The sequence below is a fragment of the Lynx canadensis genome, chromosome X (assembly GCF_007474595.2).
Source record: "Lynx canadensis isolate LIC74 chromosome X, mLynCan4.pri.v2, whole genome shotgun sequence".
Lineage (NCBI taxonomy): Eukaryota > Metazoa > Chordata > Mammalia > Carnivora > Felidae > Lynx > Lynx canadensis.
Window position 1 is genome coordinate 6,172,682 of NC_044321.2, and position 16,045 is coordinate 6,188,726.

At 50.5% G+C, this 16,045-nt stretch overlaps 1 protein-coding gene across 2 annotated transcripts in view; it reads left to right on the plus strand.

Moving 5' to 3' along the window:
* The first annotated feature begins 707 nt into the window (after positions 1-707).
* The window catches only part of TBL1X (transducin beta like 1 X-linked), a 236,089-nt gene continuing 220,751 nt past the window's right edge, over positions 708-16,045 (plus strand). For both annotated transcript variants that reach the window (XM_030305258.1, XM_030305257.1), the window contains exon 1: positions 708-805. The gene's annotated coding sequence lies outside the window, so the exon portion shown is untranslated. The remainder of the gene's footprint in view (positions 806-16,045) is intronic.

Consider the following 16,045-nt stretch of genomic DNA (forward strand, 5'->3'; position numbering starts at 1 on the left):
CGGGTTCCCCTCACCCACCCTAGGCGTGGGGGCGAGGGCAGAGTTTAGACTTGAGGGCGGTATAGGGTCGCAGGTTCCCCCATCGTGAGGGAGGGGCCGGATTAGGACGCCCGGCCTCTCTAGAAGCCGCGTGGGGGCGCGGACTCTCACCCCCTTCAGCGTGGGGGGAGGGGCGGCCCTGGAGGCCCCTCCCCCGGCCGTGGGGGAGGGGCTGGTTTGGGACTGGGCCCCCCCCAGGGCTCAGGGGCGGGGCCGAATGGACGCGGGTTCCCCTCCCCCGCCCGTGGGGGAGGGGACGGGCTGGGGGGGGTTGGGGCGCGCTCCCCTTCCACCCCCCCCCCCCGGGGCCCTGGCCTTGGGGGGAGGGGCCGGCCGGGGCGGCGGAGGCGGCCCCCCTGGCAGTCCTCCCGGCCGGGGTCGGCGCGCTGGCGGCCGTTCCCCCGCCCCGGCGGAGGTCACTGCCCGTGCCGGTCCCTCCCGCCGTCCCGCCCTCTCTCGCCGCCGCCGCCGCCGCTCCCGCCCCAGCCCCCCCCACTCTCCGCTCTCGGGAGCGAGGAGCCGCCAGCGCCCCCGCCCCGCCGCCGCCGCAGCGCCCTCGGCCGCCATTCGGCACCCGAAACTTTCCAGCGCCCGCGCCTCTCGGGGACTCGCGGCGGCGGGGCGGGGGCGGCCCGGGGGCGGCGCGAGGCTGCTCCGGGGCGCCGGGCCCTCCTCGGCCGCGGCACGGCCCGGGCTCGGCGACGGCCGGCGGCAGGGAGGCTCGGAGCGCGGCGGCGCCGCCACAAGTTGCGCTGCCGGCGGCGAGGTGAGTGCGCGGGGCTCGGCCGGCCGGGCGCGGGGCAGGGGGCGCAAACTTCTCCGGTGGGGGTGGGGGGGTGCTGGCGGGCGGCTCGGGGCGCCCGCACGCTCCGCCCGCCGCCGGGGCTCTGGAGGGGCAGGTCCCCAACTGTCCCCGGGGCTCGGGCAGGGGTGCGGCGCGCTCCCTGCAGGCTGAACAATACCCCGATGTGGCCGCTCCCCAAAGTGCCGGCGCGTCGGGGGCGGGCGGAGGCTGGCGCGCGGGGGGTGGGGGGGGCTCTGTTTGGGGAGGGGAGGCGGCCGGTAAGTTTGGGGAAGCGCTCGGGCTGTCCCCCGGCGCCCCTTTGTCTGTGTCTTCTGGGGCTGGCGGGGCGAACCTGCGCCGCCGCGGGATCCCCCCGTGGGGGAGGGGCGCCCCATTCATCCCCGGGCGCCGGCCAGCCCGCCCGGGACCGGCTGGAAGCGCGGCGGCGCGCGGTGGAGCGAGTGGCGGGCGAGGCGGCGGCGCGGGCCCGGCGGCCGCTCAGTTTCCGAGAGGCAGAAACTGTCAAGGAAGTCGGGAGCTCCCCGGCCCGAGCGAGGGGACCTGGCTAGGGGCGACATCGGTGGGTGGAGGGCGGGGGGCGCCCTTGGTCAGGCGGGGTCTGCCGAGTGCGGCCTGGAGAGGGTGCAGACCTGTTGCTCCCGGGCTCGGCGGGGCGGGGGGGGCGGGGGGGGTGGAGGGGGGAGGGGTGGCCCCCCTTGGGTGTGTTGAGCTGTGCACTCCATGGGGACTCTCCCTACGGGGGGGGCGGTGCTCGGAACGGCGTGGGGGTGTGCCTTCGGGTGTCGGTGACCGTCTGGTATATGACAATTTGGGGTCGCTAGAGGCCCGCCCGCGCTCGGGTAGGGCCTGGACTTCACGTGCGTCGCCTGCGCGCGCGGTCAGGCCTCGGCCCGGACTCGCTGCACGGCCTGGCATTCTCCGAGCCGACTGCCTTGGAAATTCCACAAAGTTAGAGTCGGTGGTGTGTGTGTGTGTGTGTGTGTGTTTTCCTCCTCTTAGTCGGTAATTTTGTGGAGCAGAACCCAGAAAGAAACAAAAACTCGCTAGCTATCGCATCCTCGACTGTTTCTGCTTTGCATTGTCACATGTGGCTTTACCCGACTTCTGGCTGTTTTTCTCCCGAAGTGCCGCCTGAGTCCCTAGTTTAACCTGGAAGGGGAGGGGCGGGACTCTATCTGGGACGGGGAGAGCCCTCCTCAGGTCCCGAGCGTTGGTTTCCGGGTAGCAAATGGCTCTTGACGATTTTATGAAAAGTTTACAACTAGTCATTCCTGGAAAAGACATGATGGGGGGGGGGGCGCGTAGGCAAGAATGTTGAGTTCGGCACAATTAAGACGTCGAGATGACACTTTAGTTTTAAAGGATGTTAACGTTTCAAATGTGCTGCAGATCGTCCTGGAAAACCACCCAGCTGGATAACTAATCCAGGGATAAAAGTTGAAGTTCATCATTTGACCCAGTTGTTAAAGTGGCCCTTAAGGAGATTGCAGCTCTTATATGAAATGTGCACCTGTGGGACAAAAATGGGAGATTTTGGGTATTTTGTTTGGTGGCGTGCCCTGTGGGGCCAGTGTCAGTGGATCCTCTGGGATTGGCTTTTCTTTCTGCTTTTATCCACAGCTTGGTCGGTCCAGTAGTTATCAACACCCCCATTTAAATCTGCAGAGAGGTGGACAGAGCCCTCGGACCCAGCTCTGTCAGGACACCTTGCTTGGCTAGAAACCAGCCTATGTCCCCATTTGGCTTGAAGTAGCGAAAGGGTCCACCCTCTTAACACTCTGCTGCTGACCTTGAAGGTCTGCAACTTTTCCGAGTGTCCTTTCTACGTGTGCAGAACTGAGATTTGAAATCCTGGTGCTCATTGAGTGCTGGGAGGGAGAGACAGAAAGAACGTGTGTGTGTATGTTTTCTGGAAACTATAAAGTTGCCTGTAAATTTTAGTTGTTCCTGTTGTGCAGATCGAATAATTGTCTACGCGTTACTTGAAGGCCACGCACTGAGGATTTTACGGGCACTTGATGCCCTGTGTGTGGTACTTCTTGCCATCCTGCTGTAGGGGACACTGAGTTGCTAACATTTAGGGGAGGAAGGATTGTCTGATTCTTGAAGCCCAGCTCTTATGCTTGGAGTTCCTGTTTTCCTGTTTACCTAGCACGAATTTTCACATTTGGAGACCTAAAGTTCCTTAAATGACATGCACGCATTCACGAACGAGAACGTACATTGAAATCTGTTCAGAGATACAGGCCCAGGGGCTCCAGTGATTCAAGAAACATCGACCACAGCGGAGGGACTGCTTTCTATGGTTTCACTGTCCGGTATAGTAAGCACTAGCCACATGTGAATATTTAGATTCAAATTAATTAAAACTAAATAAAATAAACAATTCTGTTGAGTTCCTGTAGCGATAACTCACATGCTCGGTAGATGCCAGTGGCCACTATATGAGGCAGCACAGGACATGCGGAAAGTTTTCTTAGAGGGTGCTACTCTATAGTTACTGCAAGGAAATATTGATAAAAGTTGGTGTACTTTTTGTAGGGGGAGGGGAGAGGTTGTTAAAATTTGAAATAATTCACAGATAAACCTTTAAAAAAGATGAAAGACCCATTTCAGCTATGATTTACCCAGGAAAGTGATTTCAGTGAATGGATTGTTATTTTTTTTTTTTTTTAAAGTAGGCTTCATGACCAATGTGGGGCTTGAATTCACCCCCTGGGATCAAGAGTCGAACGCTCTACCAACTGAGCCAGCCAGGCACCCCCAGTGAATGGAATCTTGATCTGAAATTGACAGCAATTTTGGATTGAGGTGCTTTGGACCAGTTCTGAATTAGAAAACCGGAACCGCAAGCCCGAGTCTCCCAGTGAATGTTTAACCTTGGGTGAGGCCGGTAGCCTCTCATCTCCGTGCGTCCTTTTTCCCACCTGAAGAAAGGTATAGCCATTAGCCAGGCCCCAAGATGCCTGCCTAAGCGGATGGTGGGGACCGTCCTTGGGATGGTGGAGCCCAACTTGTCAGCATCGGTGAGGCCCTGTGTGGGTGATTGAAGGTGCGGCCATGTGTGATGTGTTTTAGCCTCTGTTTGCTGTGGATACCACAGGCTTTCAGCCCCCCACCCCCGACCTGATAAGTCTTAGTTTTGAGGTTCAGTCTCTTGAGGTCAAAATCTTCCGTATTAAAAAGGCAGATAAGGAATCCTTCCAACAGAGTGAGATTTCACAATCGTCAGAGTATTTTTTTTTTTTTAATGGCTGAGTACTAGCTGTTTCCTGTACACCAGGTCCCTGAGTCAGGATGTTATTTTTATTAGTTGCTGTGATCTTTGCACAGCTCTTTGTATTTTTTATAGTAATTGGCTAGAAATTTTATTTGTAAATGAGGGTGGGGGGAAAACCAATTTTGTGTTTGCCAGAGAGAGAGGTGACTTCCCAGATCACCTTTCTGCCATTTGTACTCACTTATTTTTGTTTCTTCAGGGCTCTGGCGTGACCCGTCAGCTTTAGGCAGAAAGTACTTACAAATACCTAGGATGTCCCTGATTGTCTTCCAGAGGTGGGAGAAGGGTCTTCGCAGGAGGAGGCCAGGCCCACAGAAGCCTTCTGATTCTCAGTTACCTGGTGGGCCGGTGAGCAGCTCAGCTCAGCTCACCTGGGGCTGCCCCCTGCCTACTTCCCGCTGGGGGGTCCGGATTCCTGGGGTCTGCGCACGAGGCACTGGCAGGCCCATCTAGCCTAGACAGCAGCCCCGATGGCTCTTTGGTGCGACAGGACGCTGTCTCAGCGGTGGTTTCCTAATCCTGGCATTTGCCCTCTCTTCCCCTCTTAAAAAAAAAAAGTAAGGTGGAACATAGAATAAGTTGTTGGCCTTTCACCCCTGAAGACTTTTGTTTATAGGGGTACCTGGGTGGCTCAGTCGGTTGAGAATCTGACTTCAGCTCAGGTCATCTCGCGGTTCATGAGTTTGAGCCCTGAGTTCGAGCTGCGAGTCGGGCTCTGTGCTGACAACTCGGAGCCTGGAGCCTGTTTCAGATTCTGTGTCTCCCTCTCTCCCTGCCCCCCACCCCCGCTAGCGCTCTTTCAAAAGTAAAAGTTAAAAAATAATTTAAAAAAAAAGACTTTTATTTTTTAAAGTTTTTTTTTCTTTTTCCCCCCCTAGAGGAAGCACTTATTCACAAGTGGAGAGGGGCAGGGAGAGAATGAGAGACAGAGATAGAGAAGAAATCCCAAGCAGGCTCCTCGCTGTCAGGCTCTAACTCATGAACCAGGAGATCAGGACCTGAACTGAAGTCTGACTCTCAACTGACTGAGCCACCCAGGCGCCCTGCCCCTAAAGACTTTTAAAATATAGTTTCAATTGGGAAGCAAGGCTAAAGTCATTTTGTAAACACTTTTTTTGGTAACTTGGAGATAAACTACCCCCCCCCCCCCAACTATTTTTAGTATTGAAGGAAGTAACTGACCTCTTGAGTGGGAGACTGGATGTGAGTTTCCACCTCGGGTCTTGCCCTCCTTGGCCTTCCCCAACCCCCCACATCCTTTCCCTGGGGTTTGACCAAACTACGCTGGCCAGATCGGCCAGATGAGACGCAACAAAGCCAAAATAAAAACTGGATGTGGGAAGGGACTGGCGAAGTCAACATGTTTATGTAGGCAAAGAGAGCCTCATCTGAGAAAATGAGTTCAAAACCTCAGGGGAAAAACGCAGCCATCAAGGAATTCGCTTCCCCGGGTGGCTTTGTGACCAGGGTGCAGGGAACTTGACTAAAGACGGTCGTGTTCACTTGGGGCCCCTGGGTGGCTCAGTCGGTTGAGCATCTGGCTCAGGTCGTGATTTTGTGGTTCAGGGGTTCCAGCCCCACATTGGGCTCGCTGTTGTCAGCACAGAACCCACTTGGGGTCCTCTGTCCCCCTCTCTGTCTGCCCCTTCCCTGCTCGCACTCTCTCTCACAAAAATAAATAAACATTAAAAGAAACACATGCTTGTGTTCACTTGAGTGGACAGGTTTGTCCCCATATCGCTGCTGTTAAATGCTTATTGAGAACCTGCTGTGAGTGAAGACTGCAGACGTGTCCTGGAACCCAGTAAAAAAAAGACAAAATCGGGGCAAATTTAAAGTTAATACACCGGCAAAGATGTTTTTTAATTTCGCAGAGGAAGCCGGGTGCCACTTCTTTTGCTTATGTTTGTTCTTGGCAGACGGGAGCAGAGGTGGAGATGGGATGATACACAGGTGCAAAAGAAAGGAACGTCTTCTGAGGTGAAGGCAGGGGATGTTTGGAGCCCTCAGCTCTAGGATCTTGAATGAACTCACGGTTCTCAGGGCATTTCAGCCTCCTACTTTCAAAGGTGTTTGGCAATGTCTAGAAACGTTTTCAGTTGTCACAGCTTGGGGGAGGGGCATGGTGGTCCTCCTGGCATCTGCAGGGGGCGGGGAGGGGGGGCGGTCTGTGGATGCTGCCGAATAGCCTACATTGCACAGGACAGTCCCCACCATGAGGAACGATGGGCACCCAAATGCCAGTGGTGCCCAGGTGGGGACACCAACCCTGAATTAAACAGCATACAATCCTTTTGGGGAAAGAGTAGGGGGCGGGGGGCGGGGGGAAGGCGGGTACCAAGAAAAACCTGTGTATCAAGTTCTGTGTTCCCTTTTTTTCTTTGTTTGTTTTTAGGTTTTTATTTTGAGAGAGTGCAAGCTGGGGAGGGCAGAGAGAGGGAATCCCAAGCAGGCTCTGCACTGCCAGCACAGAGGCCTGTGTGGGGCTCGAACTCATGAACCCCGTATGAGATCACGATCTGAGCCGAAGTGAAGAGTCGGATGCTTAACCGACTGAGCCGCCCAGGCGCCCGTCACGTTCTGTGTTCTCAAGGCACACCTGTCCGTTTTGGGAATCTGTTAGGAAGTGAATTACATCCTCTCGCAGATTGAGACAGGAAGTTTGCAGTGCTCACAGGGGAAGAGGAGACAGGCTGAGGGCCCTTCGAAGACCGAATGAAAAGACCAAGAGGGCCGTGTGTGTGTGTGTGTGTGTGTGTGTGTGTGTGTGTGTGTGTGTGTGTGTGTGGTGTCGTGTCGTTGCCCAAGCTCCGCCTCAACACCAGGAGTTCAGAGACCCCAGATGCAGGTGTTTCTTGAAGGCGTGTTTCTGGACTTTTTCCTCTTGGTTCTATGGATGTCGTGCATTTGCTAGGTCTTGCTTCGGGTCAGCTTCTGTGTACTGACGCTACTTATTGTGGAAAAAATGGCACCTGTCTCGTGTTTATGCGGTGACATGGGGGTCACCCTGGAGTTGAAGTTACCCCGGTACTACAGGCTGTGCAGGAGCTCGTGAGCGTGGGGGCGAGTGAGTGAAGTTTCGGCCGCTCTCGGGACTCGGTGCTGCCTCTGTGTCCGTCCCTTCTCTGACTCTCGAACTTCACAAACCGGGGCAGCCAGACACGGATCTACATTTTCCAAGGATCCCCCGGAAGAGGTGCCCTGTTAGTGTCTAGAGTCCGGTCCTGCTGCGTGTCTGGTCATCCTGGGCCCGCCAGTGACCCCAGAGGAGCACCAGGCCTGGCCTGCACGGGTGTCTTCTGGGCCCTTGGTGGCCGTAGGGCAGGTGACGCAGCTGTGGGGGGAGCTTCGTCTGTGGACAGCTTGCCTTGCGCTGCCCGCCTCTTTGGGCAGATCAGTTTCTTTCTCTAGCATTAGTTTTCTCATTTAGAGAGAGAGAAAATAGGATCTATTTCTCAGGCTCGTGGCATTAAAGGAGATCGGATTATTACCCTGCCTGGAGCCCCGCCTGCCGATACCTTCCTCCACTCCGAGGTTGGGAATTGGGTGTGCAGATGCATCTTTATTAGTTATGATGGTCTCCAGCGCTTGCTTCCTCTTCCTTATCTCTTCCTCCCCACCCCCTCCGCACCTTAAGTTAAATTGCACTGCTGCTTATATATATGTCTTTATATTTAATTTCTCGTATCATTCTATAAGATTGATTATCCTCTCTTCCTGTGTACAGTTTTGTGAATTTCTCTACACGCGTAGCTTTGTGTAACCAACACCAAAAGATGGATACGGTACAAGTCTATCACCCCAAAGGCACCTGTGGTGCTTCCCTCCATAGTCACCCGGCCCCCCACCACTAACTGAAGTGCTCAGCCAACAGCTCTGCCCACTGGGTCTTGGTAATTGCGTTTCAACTCTGGATCAGATGCCTTATGGAAAACGCTTCCACTCTCCCAGCACCTTCCTTTGTGTTTCTCTCTGATGGCACATGAACTTCACACTTTTGCACACATGGGCCTGTGTGTTTGCCTCAGAACAGCAGGGTTTGCGCTGTGGGTATTATCGAAAGCAGGGAGAAGAAACCCTTACTGCTTCTTAATATTTGGGGGCGCCTGGGTGGCTCAGTCGGTTGAGCGTCCGACTTCGGCTCAGGTCACGATCTCGCGGTCCGTGAGTTCGAGCCCCGCGTCGGGCTCTGGGCTGATGGCTCAGAGCCTGGAGCCTGCTTCCGATTCTGTGTCTCCCTCTCTCTCTGCCCCTCCCCCGTTCATGCTCTGTCTCTCTCTGTCCCAAAAATAAATCAACGTTAAAAAAAAAAAATTAAAAAAAAAATATTTGTAGGAAGCCATGGAGTAAGGATACCAGGTGTCTTGTTGGGGCAGCCAAAGATCTGCTCTTTTCCTGTACTGGTTAGTCCTCGCCGCCAGATGAGTCGAAATGGGATGTTTTCTGGTGCACTTTCAGAAAAACGTTTCCTGACTATTTCTGCCTCACCCCCCAAACACGCTTAGTATGTGAACTGTATCAGTGAGTTATAAAGTCCTGTCTTCGGTTTCAAAAAACAAGACCCATGCGTGGAGTTGTTGCGTTTTTTGCCAATGGGGGTAGTAATTGGAAAAGAAAACAAGCTAAAAATATAGTTGTATTTGCGTCACTTTGTTGTAGAAATAAAATGAATTCCTATGTCTGTGCGTCTCTGTAGTTGTTGACCTGTGCTTTAGGCTGTAATTTCAGTTTTTTGGTCTAATAGGAGATGGCATGTTTTCTAGAGGAATGGGCTTGGTGTTTGGCTTTGGCCAGATCCTGCCCTGGGTGGTCCGCCTGCTTGCGTGACATCGTTTAAAACCTGTGCGCGTCCTCACCTCTAGAGGTGGCGTCAGAGCGCAGGTGAGCTGATCTTGAGACTTCTATCTTGTGGGGAGATTTTAATTTGGGAAACGGATATCACTCCTGTGTTGGGGCAGCTATCTTCTTAAAACTTAAAAAAAGTGTTTATTTTGAGAGAGAGCGAGAGCATGTGCACACGTGAGCAGGGGAGGGGTAGAGAGAGAGGGAGAGAGAGAAGAATCCCAAGTAGGATCCATGGAGCCTGACAGCGTGGAGCCTGACTCAGGCTCAAACTCACAAACCATGAGATCATGACCTGAGCCGAAGGCAGACGCCCAACCGACTGAGCCACCCAGGCGCCCCTACCCCATTTTTTTTTAAAAGAATGGTTAAGGATTATGTTAACAAGTATAAGTAAACTGGTGTTTATTTATGTCCCCTGCTTTGACTGTCACTCTATCCACTAGCGAAATAGGTGATTTTGACTTAACGTTGATAACTTAGTTATATATTTTGCTTAACACAGTACACATCAAATCAGAAAATACTTTGGGCTGTTGGGTGACTCTGAATAATTTGTGTGGGTTTTGTAGTTTCCCAATCTCAAGAGACATTGTAAAGCACAAACAATGCTTATGGTAAAATTCACAGTGTTTATTCCTTGAAAACTTTGTCTGCTTTGAATTCTTGTGATTCCCCCTTCCCCCCTCTGGTGGATGCAGCCAGAAGGCTCTGAAGAAAGTGTGTTTTCTTCGTTGCTTCCCTGGAACCTGGAACCCAGAATATGACCCTAGATAGCCATTGTGGAGCACTTTCCCATCAACCTCCACGGGAGTGCAGATGCAGAGGGAGGTGTTGAGGGCTCCCCACCCCCCCCCCCCAAGCCTGATTACCTTCCCACTTTTTTTTTTTTTTCCAACGTTTTTATTTATTTTTGGGACAGAGAGAGACAGAGCATGAACGGGGGAGGGGCAGAGAGAGAGGGAGACACAGAATCGGAAACAGGCTCCAGGCTCCGAGCCATCAGCCCAGAGCCTGACGCGGGGCTCGAACTCACGGACTGTGAGATCGTGACCTGGCTGAAGTCGGACGCTTAACCGACTGCGCCACCCAGGCACCCCACCTTCCCACTTTCTAAGAAATTGAAAACTTTCCTGAAGTCTACTGAGAACTAGGTAACCAGCATCACCCAAGTTGGAGTGAGTTTAAGGGGACACTTCATTTCTCACAGCGCTACATTTCTTCCTATGATCAAGAGTCTGTGCAAATATCTGGTATGGTTCAGTTCTGGTATTGTTCTGTTCTGCAAACATTTCCGCTTGTTTGAATATCCCAGTAGGTGGAAATGTGGACAAAAAGAAGCTTACTATATGCGATGCTATTTTATTAAATCACAAATAACAAAAGCTTTAATACTGTAAGACCGTATCAATGGTCATAAGAAGTGGAGAAAAACTCAGCACCCCTGAGCAGCGATCTCTGTTCTGGTGCGTTGCAGGGAGTACTTAGTCTTAACCGGGTCAGCGCTGTTCCTCCAGTTGTCTTGTAATCTTGACATCCATTTGAAGAGGAGAAACGAGACCGTGGACAGGAAGTCTGTCACCGAAGTCATGCCGTGCAGAAGGCTGTCGCGTCAGTATGCAAACCTAATTCCCAGCACTGATAAAGTTCCAGGCGGTTGTAAAAAAGTAGGGTTCCAGGTGGTTGCAGAGTGGTACGTTGTAGTTGATAAAAGCAGTTGAGTTGAGAATTGATGTCTCTACCATTTGGTTCGTGTGGGGAATGGATTAAACTTGGGTCCCTGCCTTAGGTTCTTTTTCCAGCAGAATCTTATCAGGCACTTGAGACCCACACAGCTTTAATGCCAACTCGTGTTGGTAAAGACTCAAGCATTCACAGTTACTGGCTTGACAACAGTGATGGCCAGCTCCTGACAGTCACGGATCAGTCTGGGAGACATGATTTGGTTTAACTTTTAACTTGGTTATGAGAAAATACCCATTCGGTTTGTTTCTAAGACGCAGGGGTGATTCTGTGCCAATTTCAACCATTTCCAGGGATTTGTAGGAAAATGCTTTCGAAAAGCCCTCGCCAAGAGAAACAACATTGGAGGTACACCCAGCTCTGAAGTTGATGAAAATAAGAATTAATGATCTTACGTGTCTAGTGCATGACAGAAATGATTGTAGACCAGATGAGAACAAGGTGAGAGGCCTTTGGAGATTAGAGTTGCCTTATAAATTTCATGCGAGTCTCTGATAAATTTCATGGGCTTCCGAGTACATTTCCTTGAAACCAGTAATCTCCACATTTTGTTGGGGGCAGTGTTAGGTTTTAATTCCCAAAGTGCCCTCCCCAAGTCGACTTCATGTTCTCTGGGCAGGTGCACAGCGAGATTTATTAGGGCGTAGGAAGAAACTGAAAATGTCCACATTCTCTGTGTCTTGATACTTAGAAGATGTCTGTTTTTGTGGTCTGTGAAAAATGCATGTAATAATTGGTTGAGTGCTGTGTATACTTAACAAATAAATTACGTGAGTTGGGGGCACACGTTAGAAACTTTTTCGCTGATTAGGGTGTGCAGTGAAAGAACATTTAGACATTGCTGAATGGGTCCCCGGACACAGATGTATTCCCCCCTCTGGCTTTAGCTGCCAGAGTGTGTGTGTATATGTGCATGCTTGGATCTATCAGATTTTGTGTGTTTTAAAAGCTGAAAAAATATTCATGCTTTAGAACCAGATGACAGAATCTCCGCTGCAGGTGCGAGCTGTGCTTTTTACGCATTTCATGACTCTGCAGTGTTTTCATAATCACTTAATTCTGTTTATAAATCAGCTGCACTCATTGATGGTTGCCCTCAGGGCTCCTGAGAAACAGGCTTGTTGAAGAGATTCAGACCTTAGAAGACAACCAACGTGAGATGGTGCAGGAACAGGATTGTGATGAAAGTCCTTAGGTACCTTCGGTCTGCCTGTTTCCTTGTTGGGTCTTTTTCCAGAGACAAGTTTCATTGATCACGGTTGTTATTTAACACATTTCAGAAATATTTCATGATAGAGGTCATTTTTTTGTTTGTTTTAAAGACAAAACTCCCTTTAGTTGACGCTGTACTGCTGGTGTTACAGAGAGTAAAGGTAAAAATTCACGGGGCCCTTGATGGCTCAGTCGTTTGAGCACCCAGCTCTTGATTTCCGATCAGGTCACGGTGTCGTTTGTGGCATAAAGCTCCATGTCTGGCTCTGTGCTGACAGTGCAGAGTCTGCTTGAGATTCTCTCTCCCTCCCTCTCCCTCTCTCTGCCCCTCCTCCACTTGAGCACATGCACACTCTCTCAAAATAAATAAATAAACATTAAAAAAATTAAGTTCACGATTCAGACCACACTGTGAGCTATGGAGGTGACAACCAAGACTCGCCTCCTCACACTTGAAGTCTTTTGTCTGAGCTCATTTGCTGTGGAGGCTGAAGGTTTGGTTTTCATGAGACTAAATGTCAACCGCAGGTCGTTGCAGGGTTTCCACATCAGCCTTTTTGTTTGTTTAACTTGAAATGGTTGATAGGTTAGCTTTGGTTTTTCTGTGTAGTTTTTGGTGTTCGCATCAATTTTTCCCTTTGTGAATACTGAATTTGCAGTATAAGTCTGTACGTAAAACGAAACTGGGAGACTTGCGAGTGAATTCAAAAGCCTACAGGTTAATGCTTCTTGTTCATTTCTACGTGCCACGTGACAGGTATGCCACGTGTCGTTAACGGATCTGCATAGACGTTCATTTGTCTTTGGGTAAACTGAAATACTTATCTCCTTAAAAAAAAATTGCTTCTCTTTATGGCAATAGTCAGAAGGCACCTACTGTAAAGAGGAGAAACAGGAAGTAGAATTTTTTTTCCTGTCGTGTTCTTCTAAACCTTTGTCTCTCCCATGTTATAAACCTTTGTCTCTCTTCTCCGGAGATCGATACGTGCGAATGCCAATAGTAGATTAGTTACAATTAGTGTCTCTGGGAATGTGCTTTATCTTTTATCTGCCCCTGCACCTTGCTCTTTGGAGAGGAAAGAGAAGTTAAAGGATTTTGCTCTCAGCCAGACTCCTTGAGCTATGTCCACGTCTTTCCACGTCTTGACTTTGTGTTGTAAGTAGGTCAACCAGACACCAGTGAATCACTTCAGCTCTGATCCCGAGTCCTCTTCTTTGTTTTTGGGTGACACACTAGTAATTATTCATTTGATGATTTGCCTGCCAAATTACCCTGCAGAATATTTCCGAGCTGTGTCTCAGAAGATGGCTGTAAAGGGAGACTGTTTTTAGAGGCACGCACACAAGTTGCTTCTGTTCCCTAAACGTGTAGCTCAGACATTAGTGAGGTGCGGAAATCTGTGTATAGTTTTTGAGAACGTGAGGCCTGGGTGTGTGAAGCAGGGGTGCAGGGAGACAGATAGTAAGGGCAAATGCTAAAAGCCACCAGAACATTAAATGTATGAGCACACCAACCTTTGGAAGAGAGTATAAAAACAAATTAGTTTATAGTTTTGTCGGAGTACCGTTTACATAATTTATATCAGGGAAGGCAGTTACTTTTCCTTGGGAAGATTGGGTTATTAAAATTAGCTGTCTTCATTTTTCCACCGAAATAAAAAAAAAAAAACAATTATCGTTCAAAAAATTGTGTGTGAAGCTTTATAATTGGAAGTTTGATGTTAGCAAAATTATATAACCTTGGTTAATTACATTCGTATACTAAAACTAAATATAGAGTAAGATTAGCTCATGGAAATACTTCATTTTTATCTCCGTCAGTACAGTACACATGTATTCAGTAGTTGCTTGTTTCATTTTGTGTTTTTGTTCTTTTATTATCCCGGACGTATTTTCAAAGTGAACTTGAAATGAGACTGTATGTTTTTATTTCCCAGCCACGTTTAAATATAAAATGGCACACAGAATGAGGTTTCCTTTGTGAATTTTGATTTTCTTAGTGGCTTCTGTGTTCTGTGGCTGCAAGGGATAAGCTAGGGGTCTCGTTATTTTGCAGGACATTTGTCCTAAGGGAAGTTTGGGTGCCACTGAGTATCTTACACTAAACATTCAACCTCCTCTATTTCTGCTTGTGTTTGCTTTTCCGTTGGGTGTTCTCTATTTGGACAACAAGGAATTATTAAAAAAATTTTTTTTTTGATGTTTATTTTTTGAGAGATAGAGCGCGAACAGGGGAGGGGCAGAGAGAGAGGGAGACATAGAATCCGAAGCAGGCTCCAGGCTCTGAGCTGTCAGCACGGAGCCCGACACAGGGCTCGAACCCATGGACCACGAGATCACGACCTGAGCTCAAGTCGGATGCTCAACTGACTGAGCCACCCAGGCGCCCCATGGACAACAAGAATATTTTTTGGTGTGCGTTTCTGATGGCCCAGATGTTCGGCCCAGTGGAATGTCTCTGTCCACAGCACTGGGTTGGGCAGCTGGTAGTGTTGGGCCATATTTAGTCCTGAGAATTGATTCGGACGCATTGTAGATTCAGGTTGGGCTGTCCTTCCCTCCCCGCAATCTGTGCGGAAGTTACGGTGTTCTGTTTGGGTTTGCCGTAGATGTTTGCTGTGCCTTTGGATTGCTTACCGTGGACGCCTGCTTGCGGTGGTGTTTAATGTAGAACTTTAAATGTGACTTACATCTAGTTGATTTTCTGAAACCACGATATTGAGGTATAAATTACATACCATAAAAATCACCCATTTTAAGCGTACGACTCAATGATTTTTAGTAAATTTATGGAGTTGTGTAGCCATTGTCCTAATCGATTTTCATTCCTCAATACGGTCATTCGTGTCCATTTGCCATCAATCGCAGCTCCTACCTCCCAGCCACGGGCAGCCATTAATCTCCTTTCTGTCTTTGCAGATTTCCTTTTCCTCAGAACAAGTACCCGCGTGCTTGGTTGAGCTTGCCAGGTGGTAGGTGGTGAGGCTGGACTTAGTGAACCTTACCCGCCCTTCCACAGGAGAGGGAGAAGGCAGCGATTATAGGCTTCGTGCCTCAGTTCCCCCTTCTGAAAAATCAGGGTAGTCACGGAGTTTTGGCAGGCTCTCAGTGCAGAACATGTGGGAAGTAATTAGCTCAGGATCTGGAGGAGCTCATCGCATAGAGTCGTGTTCGGCCTCGGGGGACCCTGCATAAAGGGCCCCTGGGACAGGGTAGGAACTGAGAAAGGAGTTCCCTCGACAGTGAAGGGCTCAGTTCCCGGACTCGGCCGACGAGTGAACCCATGACACGACCCAGGACATGTGCCCATTTCCCCTCCATTCATCTTCTTGATCGTTTCATGGTGTTGACTGTTGATTAGGCTTGGAGGGAAGTTTGAGCTGGGCCTGGGATGGACCTCAGCTCACTGTCCCTCCGCCGGGGCAGTTTTCCTCCCAGGGAACTCTGGATGACGTCTGGAGACATTTCTGGTTGTTACAAATGGGGAAGAGGTCCCCAGGCATCTCGTGGGCTGAGACCAGAGATGCTCTCAAACACCCTCCAGTGCCAGAGGGCGGACCCCCTGTGCCAGCAAACACTTCCCCAGCCCGAGAGGTCAGGAGTGTGGAGGCCAAGACCTCTGCCATGGTAGCTTTGAATCGGGGGGTAGTTTTTTTTTTTTAATGTTTTAATGTTTACTGACTTATTTATTTTTGAGAGAGAGTGAGAGAAGGGCCGCGACAGAGAGTGAGAGAGAGAATCCCAAGGAAGCTCTGTGCCGCCCGCGCGGAGCCCAACGTGGGACTCCATCCCGCAAACTGAGATCATGACCTGAGCCGAAAGCAGGAGTCGGACGCTCAACTGACTGAGCCACCCAGGAGCCCCTGAATCCGGGGGTAGTTTTAAACGAGGTACTTAGATCTTCAATAAAGACTTTGTGGGGCTCTTGGGTGGCTCACTCGGTTAAGCGTCCGACTTCGGCTCAGGTCATAATCTCACTGCTCGTGAGTTCAAGCCCCATGTCGGTCTCCGTGCTGACAACCTGGGGCCTCCTTCGGATTCTGTGTCTCCATCTCTCTCTCTGCCCATGCTCCACTCATGCTCTCTGTCTGTCTGTCTGTCCCCCTCTCTCTCAAAAATAAATA